The sequence below is a fragment of the Tachypleus tridentatus genome, chromosome 13, assembly GCF_004210375.1.
Source record: "Tachypleus tridentatus isolate NWPU-2018 chromosome 13, ASM421037v1, whole genome shotgun sequence".
In the NCBI taxonomy this organism is placed as follows: domain Eukaryota; kingdom Metazoa; phylum Arthropoda; class Merostomata; order Xiphosura; family Limulidae; genus Tachypleus; species Tachypleus tridentatus.
The window spans coordinates 78,798,203-78,811,298 of NC_134837.1; the positions used below are offsets into that span (position 1 = coordinate 78,798,203).

At 37.0% G+C, this 13,096-nt stretch overlaps 1 protein-coding gene across 5 annotated transcripts in view; it reads right to left on the reverse strand.

Moving 5' to 3' along the window:
* The window catches only part of LOC143236789 (uncharacterized), an 89,753-nt gene that overhangs the window by 60,571 nt on the left and 16,086 nt on the right, over positions 1-13,096 (reverse strand). The window lies entirely within an intron of this gene.

Genomic DNA, 13,096 nt, shown 5'->3' on the forward strand with positions numbered 1-13,096 from the left:
TTCACAGAACCAAGAGGGCATATGACAAGAAATTTTGTTAATTTTTAATGAACAAACTTTTTTTGTGATACTTTATTCCTATAGTTTAGATTAAATCATAAAACAGCATATATTCTACAAATAATTTGCAATGCATCTTGGTAATCAGTTTATAAATTCTTAAAATTTTAAAGGGACAAAAAGAAGCAGATCATCAAGGATGTCACTTTTAAATCCCACTTATAATCAACCCTTATCACTCGTACATATTCAATCTTTTCTTGAATTTTGTTAATTTCTGCCTTCATTACCCTTGAAGGAAGCTCATTCCAAAAGCCAAACACCCTGTTTGAAAAGTAATACTGTCTAAACAGCAAATGACAATTACACTGTCAAAATTTGAACTTATGATCCCTTGTCCTATTGTTTTCAATGCTAAACACAAAAAGTTTGATGAACCTATATTATCAATACCCTTAATAATTTTAAATACCTCAATCAAGTCCCCTCTGACCCTTTTCCTCTCCAGAGAAAATAAGTTTACAGATCTTAGTCTCTATTCATAGGTAATCCCACCATCCAAGATACCATTCTACTGATTCTTCTCTGAACCTTCTCTAACAATTAAATGTCCATTTTGAGGAAGTAGGTGTCCATTTTGAGGAAGGAGGCCAAAAACTGTACACAGCACTCTAAATGAGGCCTTCCAAGCATCCTATACAGTGAAACAATAACATCCCTTGCTTTGCATCTAGTATTATTATAGATGCTATCCAAAATCCTATTAGCCCTTTTGCAAGTTACAGTACACTGATTAGACTATTTAATCAATTTTTTATAACATCTCGAAGATATCTTTTTTCTTCAACCACTGTATTTAATGTATTTCCATTTATATTGTAAAAATAATTTGAATTTTGTAAACTTAAATGCATCACTTTACATTTTGGATAGTTGAACATTATCTGCCACATACTGGCCAGGTGCATTAAATGATCTAAATCTCTCTGTATATTTGCAGCATATTTAAAGCAGTTAGTCATCCCATAAATCTTAATGGTTTTTAATTTAAATATTGTATTACTTTTCTAAATATACACATGCATACCCAATCTTGAATAGGAAAATATGAAAGAACATGTACATTTCAACTCTACGCAAACTGTTCCTCTGCATGTCACAGTACTTAAGAGTTATTCTAAGATTTATTAGAACAGCTTTATTATTTTTTAATTTCAAAATAATATATTTTAAAACATTTCTCAATTTCCCCTTTTTTGTCAAGTAACGTGTGATTGCTGGGCATTTCTCTTTTTGACTCTAAAATCCCCATAAGTACACAGTTTGTATTATTTTAGACAATATTTATACAGTTCCAAAGTTCAACAGAACAGTGTGAACTTCCTAACATCTCAGTTTACTGAGATATAAAGTTTATCACTCATTGATAGAAGCCTCATCTATCTGTTCTTAACTTTTATGCTGTTTTGGAAACTTTGTCACCTTCTTTGACATATTTATAACCAACAGAAAGAGCTTATTTTAAATCACAAGCTTCTAATGGTCCTTTAAAAATTAACAGCAATATAGAATAAGAAATCTCGATTTTGTAATTTGATAATAGAGAACTTTGCACTCTTAGTATTTAACAATTTTTATATTCTTGTTATATATTTTAGGCTTAAGTATTAATGAATATGAATCCAAAGCTGCAAGTGGTCTTATTAAATGTCAGCAATGTGATGTCTTTTCAGGCATGAGAAAAAACTAAACTTCATACAAACCAAACAATAAAACTACAAAATTATAAATTATTTGCAAGGAAAAAAAAAGAACATCAGTTTTATGTATATAAAATAACTGATAAAATATATAATTTTACCTTAAATGTTTCTTCAATATACATTTAGGAGATTTTAGAGGTTATGAAAATTAAATATTAAGGATGAAAAGAAGTATTTTTATTCGTAGCAAAGAAAATCATCTTACACTCAAACCAGTAAGAGTGAGTTCCACTGACTTCTTAAATGCACAGAAAATTTTTTCAAAAAATAATTTGTGACAAATGTTTCTTTGTGTACAGTAGAGTTGTAAGCTTTACTTACAAGTAAAATTCTTGTCACATTTTATGAAGAGACACTTAGAAAATTCACATCTCAAGTAAACATTGTTACGTATACCTACACAGGAACAGTAGATGGTATTAATCATTCTCACTATCTCAACAGTTAAAATAAAATGTTCTTTCTAGTTGGTAATTACTTCTTACATTTTTATATTTTGTTCATTCTTTCAATACCTTCAAGTATAATTTGCTGTTCTTTTAATATTCTCTATTCAAATATCAGAATTAGGTGAACCTCCAAGATTTCTGTTTAGTTTCTTTTCTGTAACTAAGTCTTAAACAATACACAATTATTTCTCTCATGAAATTAAAACTTAACAAGTCATCTCATCATGTTATCTATAGTTTTCAGGGTCCACCTTTGTTGCACAAAATCACTAAATATTCAATATCTAATTGCACACAAACGATTAGTGCAATAAAGTGATAGGAAAAAAGGTGGGTTGATTGGAATTCAGAACACACTATTTTAAAATGTAGTAGTGAAATAAATATTCATTTTCTATCACATGTAAAACCCATCAACTAGAAAGCTTAGAAAAGACAATTATCTAATCCATTACCAATGGAATAACTAGGTATGAAAAGATAGGGTAAAACTTGTCCCTCCCACCAAAATTATTTATATCAGTTCTAAGATTTAAATTTCAAGCAACAATTATGAAATATTTCTTAGGGCTCCTGATTTTGTTTTGCTGGCCCCAATCAGTGACACCGACAGTTTATGATTTTTCTGTTTTTCTGGTGTTAAAATTTGCCTTGTTGGGATTATATGGGAAAGACAAGTGTTGGCCTCTCTAACTAATAAAAAAGAATTGTATTTCAGTGTTAGTTTACACAAATACAGTAAACTTGATTACATTAGAAAAGGGAACTTTGATTACACATGACAAATAGTTGCGTTAACTGGTGTCACTAAATAATTAATCAAAATAAGTGGTTTTAATTAATACTATTCTTTATTATTCCAGAAATCATTTAAATAAAATTAAGGTTAAATTGTTTGTCCCAAAAATAATCAACCAAACTGAAATATTGCCACCACGTTTTCATTGTTAAGCATACAACTACGTAGTTGGTTATCTGTGCTCTGCCTTCTGAGGGTATCAAAACCAAATTTAGTATTACAAGCTGTTTTTTCATTAAGTCTGCTCAGCTTTGGGATGACATGGCCTAGTTATGTGAAAAGCATGTGTATGCGTTGAGGAGGGGAGGGCCTCATGTTTCAAGTGTTTAGAATTCAATTACCACCAAACTTGCTTGCCGATTCTCTGTTACATTACCAAATACTATCATAAATAAACATTAGATGCCACTGCTTTTATTTGATTAGGCTATCAGTCATCATCAAAATGTTTTTGAAGGTGGTGTTCTGAAATCAACACACCTGGAGTCTACAACAATCCAGTTAATAACTCATTATTAATATAACAATAACTGGTTTCTTTACACACACTAACAATATTTCTAGAGATTTGTTTTTTATCAAATGTAGTACTGTAGTGTTTAAGCTTGTTACAGAATTGATCTTTCATTGTTTCAAAGTAGAAATTCTCAAATCTCCAAAAGAACATCGCATGTAGTGAGAGAAGGCAAGAATTGAGCAGAATTAATAGCTCCAACAATCTGAAACACAGAGAAGTCTAAGCTCAACTAAGAAAGGATTTGAAAAACACTCCCAAGTGGATGAGATATTGGATTGGGGTAAGAAAGAGAAATAGGTGTGAATGTGATGTCACCATCAAATGCTGTAAACATCTTAGAAAGACAAATGACCTGGATAAGAGACTAAAGGTGTGGTGGAAAAATACCTGAAAAGTTGAAGATAAAAATACATAAAAAATGACAACAACAAGCAAAAAGAAGCAAGAATTTAGTTTTCAAGGATAGGTACTACAAGGAAAAAGTAGCCAAGGACTCAAAAAGTTTGGGTAAGTGCATGGAGAACTACTTGAAGGTCTCAATCTGGAATGAGCAGTATATGAGAAGGACAATGAAGTAGAAAGAAGCTAAACATGAAGAGGAAAAAGAGTGTGAAAAAAACTACACAGATGGGAAAAACCAAAGGTACTGGATAAGTTTGCCTGATAACCAGCAATGGTAGATACAAAAGAACCATTACCAAACAGACATTTAAAAATTCTGAAAGGTAAACTCTTGGACAGGAAGAGAGGCAACTATGTTACAGAGACCAATGGTTTTACCCTTTTGCAATGGGCCCAGTATATCATACACAAAATTTGGTAGACTTTTAGTAAAGATTGCAAGTCTTCTATACACAATAAATCAAGTTCTTAATAAAATGTAATGAGCAGTATATGAGAAGGACAATGAAGTAGAAAGAAGCTAAACATGAAAAGGAAAAAGAGTGTGAAAAAAACTACACAGATGGGAAAAACCAAAGGTACTGGATAAGTTTGCCTGATAACCAGCAATGGTAGATACAAAAGAACCATTACCAAACAGACATTTAAAAAATTCTGAAAGGTAAACTCTTGGACAGGAAGAGAGGCAACTATGTTACAGAGACCAATGGTTTTACCCTTTTGCAATGGGCCCAGTATATCATACACAAAATTTGGTAGACTTTTAGTAAAGATTGCAAGTCTTCTATACACAATAAATCAAGTTCTTAATAAAATGTAATGAGCAGTATATGAGAAGGACAATGAAGTAGAAAGAAGCTAAACATGAAAAGGAAAAAGAGTGTGAAAAAAACTACACAGATGGGAAAAACCAAAGGTACTGGATAAGTTTGCCTGATAACCAGCAATGGTAGATACAAAAGAACCATTACCAAACAGACATTTAAAAAATTCTGAAAGGTAAACTCTTGGACAGGAAGAGAGGCAACTATGTTACAGAGACCAATGGTTTTACCCTTTTGCAATGGGCCCAGTATATCATACACAAAATTTGGTAGACTTTTAGTAAAGATTGCAAGTCTTCTATACACAATAAATCAAGTTCTTAATAAAATGTATTTACTAAAGATTTGTTTGTAAAAATACTGAATCTATTTAATTATTAGTCCAAGTGCACTCATGAAATTATATCCAATAACATAAAACTCACCTTTAGAACTAACAAAGTGACCTTGCTTGGCTGTACTTTAGTAAACTAGTATTTGGTAAAATACAATCACATTTCAATTACTATACAGTTTTGACAATCTTTTTGTACTTGTTTGCTGTTTGCCAAAGGTTGCTAAACCTTTTCAAATTTCACATGCGGAGGATGTGAAATAAATTTTTATGTTGTATATATACATCTGGATTGACAAAAAAATTCATAAATAATTATCAATACCATAGAATTTCACTATAATTTATCAAGTTTATTAATTATGTGCATTTTGTCTGAAAAATATGTACTTTCAGAGCATCTAAAGACAATCTACCTGATTGAAATGTTAGTTTGGAAGAACCAGTTTGGTCCCAAGCACTTTAAAATGGCTGAAAAAGTGGCTTAGGGAACATCGAGTTTTTGATTGATTATTCACGTCACATACAAGGGATCATTTCAAAAATAAAAAGAGGTGAGCCATATCTTAACAAACAAAAAAAGATACAAGGTTCTTATTTCATATTCTAGCTTGATAATATCAGTAATTTCAGTTCCTTATTTGTACTAAACTATGAACATAGTATTTTGACATCAAAACATCTCATTTGAAATAGTGCCACACTCAATATATAATATGAAACACAAAGTCATTATTTAGATGCACTCTTTTAAAATTTACTTTAAGAAATTGAATAAAGTATAATACTAAATGATGAATTATAATTTGCAGTTTGATGCCAAACTTATTGACATAAATTAATAAAATAGTAGTTCAATAAAATGTTATATGCATGTCATCAAACACAATGATAGTCTCTGACCAATGATCTGTCACAATAGAGTTAAAATACATAATTTACACTGATAAACCATTCAGGACAAAGGATGGAGTTACTGGAAAAAAAAGGATGCTATGCGTGTGGAGTCCAGACTGGTCTTACAAGTGATCAGCCAAATGCTGTGTGAAGCTGGAGTATAATAATGGTAGGATGACACACAGATGACTGAGGTTCCCAGAATAGGGACTGTGAAAGCAGTAATGTGGAGGATAACTGAATTGATTGATTTAGTGTTTTATGGCACAAAGCAGCTAGGCTATCTGCACCAAACGTCCAGTAAAAAGGTAAAAATAAATTAAATGTAGTAAAATACATAAAAGGGAATGAAGGTAAAATAAAACATCATTGAAAAACAAAAAAAAGTATAAAATCAATGTTGACACCTAGTCTACAATGTTAAGAGAGAAAGCAGAGTAAGAGAAGTTGTAAAGGACTTTCTCTAGCAAAATGGTAATGATCATAACCCACCAGGAAGACTAACAGGTAAGTACAAGAACCACCGTCAGTCACCTGAAGTTGGCCTTTCCAGTCCTGGTTCCGGGTTATGTTGTCATAACAGCCATTATCAAAAGGTAAAATAAGAAAAGTTTTAAATGACATGCAGCAAAAGTGTAATAAAAATTAGCTAAATGTCCTGTAAAAAGGTAAAAGTAAAGAAAATGTAGTAAAATTCATAAAAGGAAACAAAGGTATAAACAAAACAGCAATTAAAACATAAAATGGCGTAAAACCAATGTTGACATCCAGTCTACAAAGTTGTAAAGGACTTCCTGTGGCAGAATGGTAATGATCGTAACCTGCCAGGAAGACTAACAGGTAAGCAAAAGAACCACCGTCAGTCACCTGAAGTTGGTCTTTCTAGTCATGGTTCCGGGTTATGTGTCATTATGGCCAGTACCAAAAGTGTAATAACAACTCCCCAGAACGACTAACGAGTAGTTCAAACAGCAGCGTTAGTCACCTGAAGTTGCCCTTTCCAGTCCTGGTGTCGAGTTATTTAATGTTCTGGCCATTTTACAATGTCAAATTGAACTAGAGAGATTGAGACTCTGAAAAGGGAACCACAATTAAATAGGTGTAATGAATAAATATCAAACACTTAAATGAGGTTAAAAAGATTAATGGCCATTAAAAAACTAAAAACTTTATCCAGGTGGACAGTGTCACCATCACCAATAACACTGTCCAATGTTACAGACAAACGCTGGGACAGAACATGTTTAAAATAGTGCCGTCATTGAGAGTCGTAACGATGGCAGAAAAGTAAAATGTGGCTTACAATGATTTGAGTGTTACACAAACTACATACTGATGCATCAGTTCCAGATAAAAGAAAACGATGAGTTAAAAAACTGTGACTAATGCGTAGTCTAGTTAGAACAACTTCCTCCTTTCGAACCTTACGGAAGCTAGACGGCCAAATCCCAATATAGGGTTTTACTTGAAAAAGCTTGTTGTCACGTTGCTCGCTCCAAGTGGACTGCTAGCTGGCACGAAGCCGAGCCTTGAATACAGAACCATAGTCCATGTACGGAATAGGCACAGTGGTGATAGTGTCAGAGCAGATACATTTAGCTGCCATGTCTCCAAGCACATTCTCGCGAATACCAACGTGGCCTGGTATCCAGAAAAACAAGACAGAAGTACATGTTAATGACAAATGGGCCAGTTGGTTTTGAATATCAGCAAGAACAGGGTGTGAGCCAATGTGAAGTGATTCCAAGGCCAGCAGAGAACTAAGGGAGTCAGTATAAATAGTGCAGTCGAAGTACTGCTCAGTTTTAATATGATCTAGGGCAAGAGATATGGCATACAGTTCAGCAGTGAGAACAGAAGCTGCAGAGGGGATTCTGTGTGCAACCACCGAACCGCAACAAACCATGGCAGAGCCCACAGAGTCACCTGATTTTGAACCATTTGTATAAATTGGAATAGAAAGGGTGTTCCGAAAGATGTTCAGTAAATAAAAGACTACTTCCAATCGGGAGAATCTGCCTTTCTCGGATGACTTAAAGAAAGGTCACATTTGGGGGCTGTAATAATCCATGGGGGGATGGGCTGACCAGTGGATTCTGCAATGTTTTACAAGGACAGACCCAATTCATCCAATTGCACCTGGATGCAAAGGCCAAAAGGAGCAATGGCAGATCATCTGTTTTGAAAAAGTAAGGCCCAATGAGGAAGGAAAACACATCCCCAAGTGGGATGGTTTGGTAAGGAGCGAAGTTTCGAAGAATACAGTAAAGACAGTTGTAAACGACAAAGGTGCAGAGAAGATTTGTGAGATTCCACATATAAGCTCTGAACTGGGAAGGTGCGGAAAGCCCCAGTGCAGAGTCAAAGTCCTTGATGATGAATGGGGTCCAGCATCTTTAAGGCCGAGGGTCTGGCAGAGCCATAGACCATTGATCCATAGTCGAGTCTTGAATGACTATATATCTTTAACATAGAACATTGATCCGCTCCCCAACTGGCAATAGAGAGGACATGGAGGATGTCCAGTGCTCTTGTGCATTTGACCCGTAGCTGTTTAAGTGTGGTATAAAGGTCAGCTTACGGTCAAAGATGAGCCCCAAGAACTTGGTCTCAGGGACCACTGGCAGCAAAACTTCACCGATACGGTGTTCAGGATCAGGATGGATACCCTGTTGGTGGAAAAAGTGCATGCAAACGGTTTTAGAGAGAAAAGTTAAAGCCGTTTGCCATAGTCTACTTCAGTATACGATTGAGGGCAGTTTGTAGTTGCCGATCAATATTTCTCATGTTCAACGACTGACACGAGATGTGAAAGTCGTCAACATAGAGCCAATTTGCAATGGTGAGAGGGAGTTGTTCAGTGATGGCATTTATCTTTATACTGAAAAGTGTGACACTCAAAACACAGCCCTGAGGGACCCCAAGTTCCTGTACAAAAGAACGGGAAAGTGTCGAACCCACACAAACTTGGAATCTCCTGTCCATTAAAATTTTTTTAATAAACATGGGTAAATGGCCACGAAACCCTTATATATGGAGGTATCGCAAAATGCTATACCTCCACGTTGTGTCATAAGCCTTCTCAATGTCAAAGAATATTGAAACAAGATGTTGGCATTTGAAAAAGGCTTCTCTGATTGATGTTTCAAGTCGAATTAGGTGGTCCGGGTTGGAATGCTGTCGTCAGAAACCACACTGGATGGGCGAGAGGAGGTTGTTTGATTTGAGAAACCAAACAAGACGAGTATTAACCATCCTCTGTGAGGTCTTACAGAGACAGCTCGTCAAAGCAATTGGATGGTAGTGTGAAGGAATCTTTCCCAGGTTTAGAGGAAGGTAAGATAATAGCTTGGTGCCAGGCATCAGGAAAAACATTCTTCTGCAAGATACGGTTAAAAACAATTAGAAGAATATCAAGAGAAGCAGGAGAGAGATAGCGCAGCATGTCACAGTGTACATCATCAGGTCCAACAGATGTACTGCCAGACTGATGAAGGGCCATTTTCAGTTCCACCAGTGTAAAGGGATAATTATAGTCAAAAAGACAGTCAGTTTGAAAGGAAAGAGGTGAATGCTCTGCCAGAGTCTTGATGGCCAAGAAGGTGGAGGAACAAGCAGAAGTGCTAGATACTCAGCAAAAGCTTTCACCTAGGGTATCGGCAATGCTCCTGACATCAGCTACCTCTTGGCCATCAGAGAGTAAGATGGAGAGGGGGACAGAATTGTAGTGCCCACTGACCTTTCAAATCCTGTTCCATATGATCTTGGAACTGGTGGTAGAAGATATGCTAGTTGTGAACTTAATTCAAGATTCCTTCTGGCTTTGATGTCTTACCCACCTAGCATGTGCACGGGCCCGTTGGAAAGCGATGCAGTTCGAAAGTGTGGGATATCTACGGAAAATATCCCAGGCCCGTTTTTGAGCCTTCCGTGCCAAGTGGCAAGCAGGATTCCACCACGGATGAGGATATCGTGGAAAATGTGTCGAGGTTTTAGGAATACACTGAGCAGCTGCTTGTATAATACAGTTAGTTACTGCTGCTACACAGTCGTCTAATGATGGCTGATTCACGATGGCAGGATCAAGTTCTGCGAGAGCAGTGAAAGTGGACCAGTCTGCCTGATTCAGCTTTCACCGGAGCATGCGGATAGGATGGCATCGATCACGGCCACTCTCTCTCAAAAGTATAGGAAAATGACCACTGCCTAGTGGATTATTGTCAACCCTCCATGAAAAATGGGAAAATAATGAAGGGGAGCAAACTGAGAGATCAATCGTGGTAAAGAACTGACTAGGTGCATGAAAATAAGTGGAAGAGCCAGTATTGAAAAGAGAAAGATTGTGATCAGAGAGCATATGCTCTACAGAGCGACCCCTCCTATCAATAACAGCACTTCCCCACAGGGGATGATGTCCATTAAAGTCCCCCAGGATTAAAAATGGAGACTGCAACTGTTCAACGAGAGCATCACGGTCTAATTGATCATATGTCTCTCCAGGGGACAGGTGGAGAGAAAAAACAGTGATGGTATGACCCATGGAAACACGAATGGCTACGGCTTCCAAGGCCTACAAGGGTGTGTTGAGTCACAAAGACAGGGTGGGCACATGCTGATCAACCAATAGTGCCACCTCTCCATGTACTCGCCCATCACACAGCCTGTTATTTCTGTACAGAGAAAACTGCCGAATGGTGACTGTATCAGCAGGTTTTAGAAATGTTTCTTGTGAGGAAAGACATACAGGATGGTAGAAAGCAATCAGTGTTTTGATATCATCCAGATTAGAATGTAAACCTCGACAGTTCCATTGTATCAAGATGGCCATTTTTAATGACAGGTTGGTGAAGTGGCTGGAGAATCCTTCTGTTTATGACCACATCGTTTTTCCTTACTGTCCTTATTCGGAGGAGGTCTATCGGCCTCCATGGATCCTGCCCTGGGTCGATTGGGCAGGTCTTTGTTGTTGGAAGGGGATTCCAGTGACTGAGGACGTGAACGAATGATTGTTTTGCATCATGGGGTTGGAGAAAAAGATGTATTAAAAGAAATGCCTGTATTTGAAACCGAAGGGTGTGGATCTTGAGATTTGTTGGACTGTGTGGGAGGAACAGAGATGGGTGTAGAAGTTGATTCATCAACCTTTTTAACCATGGAGGTCAAAAGGCTTTTCATTTGTTTTGAAAACAATTCTCTTGGAGGTAAAGAGAGATCTATGTGCACTCCCACTGTAGTCGTGCAGCAGCATATGTCCGATATGGAGTGGCGAACAGCAATTTCCGAGCCTCAGAATATCTAATGTTATAGGTCGTATTCAAACGCTGCACCTCTTTTTCCTCTAACCATTTTGGACAAGAACGAAAGTAGGAAGAGTGGGAAACCATTGTAGTTGACACAATGTGGGTGTGTGACACTCATAGGCATCATAGTCCTTGCCACCACAATGAGCACATGTCATGGAACCACTATTTTCTTTAGATTTTTATTAGGGTGATCCATAATAAAAAAATGTTTTGATGCCCACTATGAAGCCCTATGAGGGGATGCACCACAATGCAAAACAAGGACATTGCAGCAACGTCAGGGTTTCATGATCATTATACCCAAACACCAGCATCAGACACAATGTCCACAACAACCAATGAGAATGTCCAACACTGGTACTCGGTTGGCCCTAGCCCAAGTGGACCAGCTAACTGACTCTGGGGAGCCATTCCAAGGCCCCTCATTTATAGGAATACAAGGCCAAAGCAGTGTGTTACGGTTGGACCCCTCAACCACCAGGATCCTCTCCCCCCCTTCACGGGTCACCATGCACGGTAAACACATGGGTGGATGTTTAGATCCCAGAGGAGGTAAACTGAAAGAACAGTACCTTCCCTGGGAGGTCCCCTCACCATGTACAGGAATCCACACTGAGGGGGGATAACTGAAGCAGGATAAGAACTGAAAACCTTTTTTAAGCAGGCCGGAAAGAGGGCAATCAGAAGGACTTAAAATGAAGTGGTTTGGATAAGAAATAAAATCCAGGGGTAGAACGATAGGCAAAAAGATAAAGGTTGGACCAATAATGACTGAAGAAGTCTACTGCCATGGCCAAAGGATGCAAAAACCAAGGACCAAAAGAAGGGTAGTTTGAAACTGAAATTGGCAACAAATGCATTCAGAAGTGGTAAACCTCACTGAGTGCACAACCTCTGAAAAACCTGTAAACTTAGGGACCACTCAGTGTAGAAAATCTTTTAAGGTTGAGGCAAGTGATCCACAACAAGATACATAGCACCCTGAACATTAAAATAATTCTCTGATTACGAATAATGACACAATAATACATAGGAATCAGAGGCACATGGGAAACAAGGCATCCTGATCCCAGGAAATTGGTTAAAATTAAGTACAAAGCTGCACAATGGGCTGTCTGTGCTCTACCCACCATAGATTTCGAAACCCAATTTTTAATGGTGTGAGTCTGCACATTGCTGTACCACTGGGAGGCAACTGTGTTATAAACTGAGCAGCATGAAACACAATAGAGAGGAACCGTAAGGCACAAATGATATAGATAAAAGGATATCATATCAAGGAAGGTGGAAGAAGGTCAGAAAATTCACTGGTGTGATGCAGAATTGCAAGGCAATGGAAGGAGATGAGAAAAGACTATTCAAATCTTGTTGTCCTGACCATGTTTCCCAAGAAATAGTAAATGTGGTCTAGGGTCAAGAAACAGATCAGGTCACATGCTAGACTAACTGTTGGTACAATTAGCAGTAAATATGGTACATGAAGCCTGAGAAATTGCAGGTTGAGTGGCAGTAGTACATTTTTTAACATGAAATTGTAAAGTTATCATTCAAACTGACAGTGGGGAGTTTCATTCATAAACCTACCGTATCAAATAAATGTAGAAAAGAGAAAAGAAAATTAAGAAACTGAAAACAAGGGAAACAGATGTTTCACAAAATATTTAAAAAAGAGGGGGGGGGGGGAGAGAAAGAAAAATTGAAGCAAATCTGGATTCCAGTATGCTAAGTCAAGAAGAAACAATTAGGTTCTACAGTATAGAGGAAGTCATCTGTACTGTCACCAGCCAGTCAAAATCACAATCATCTTG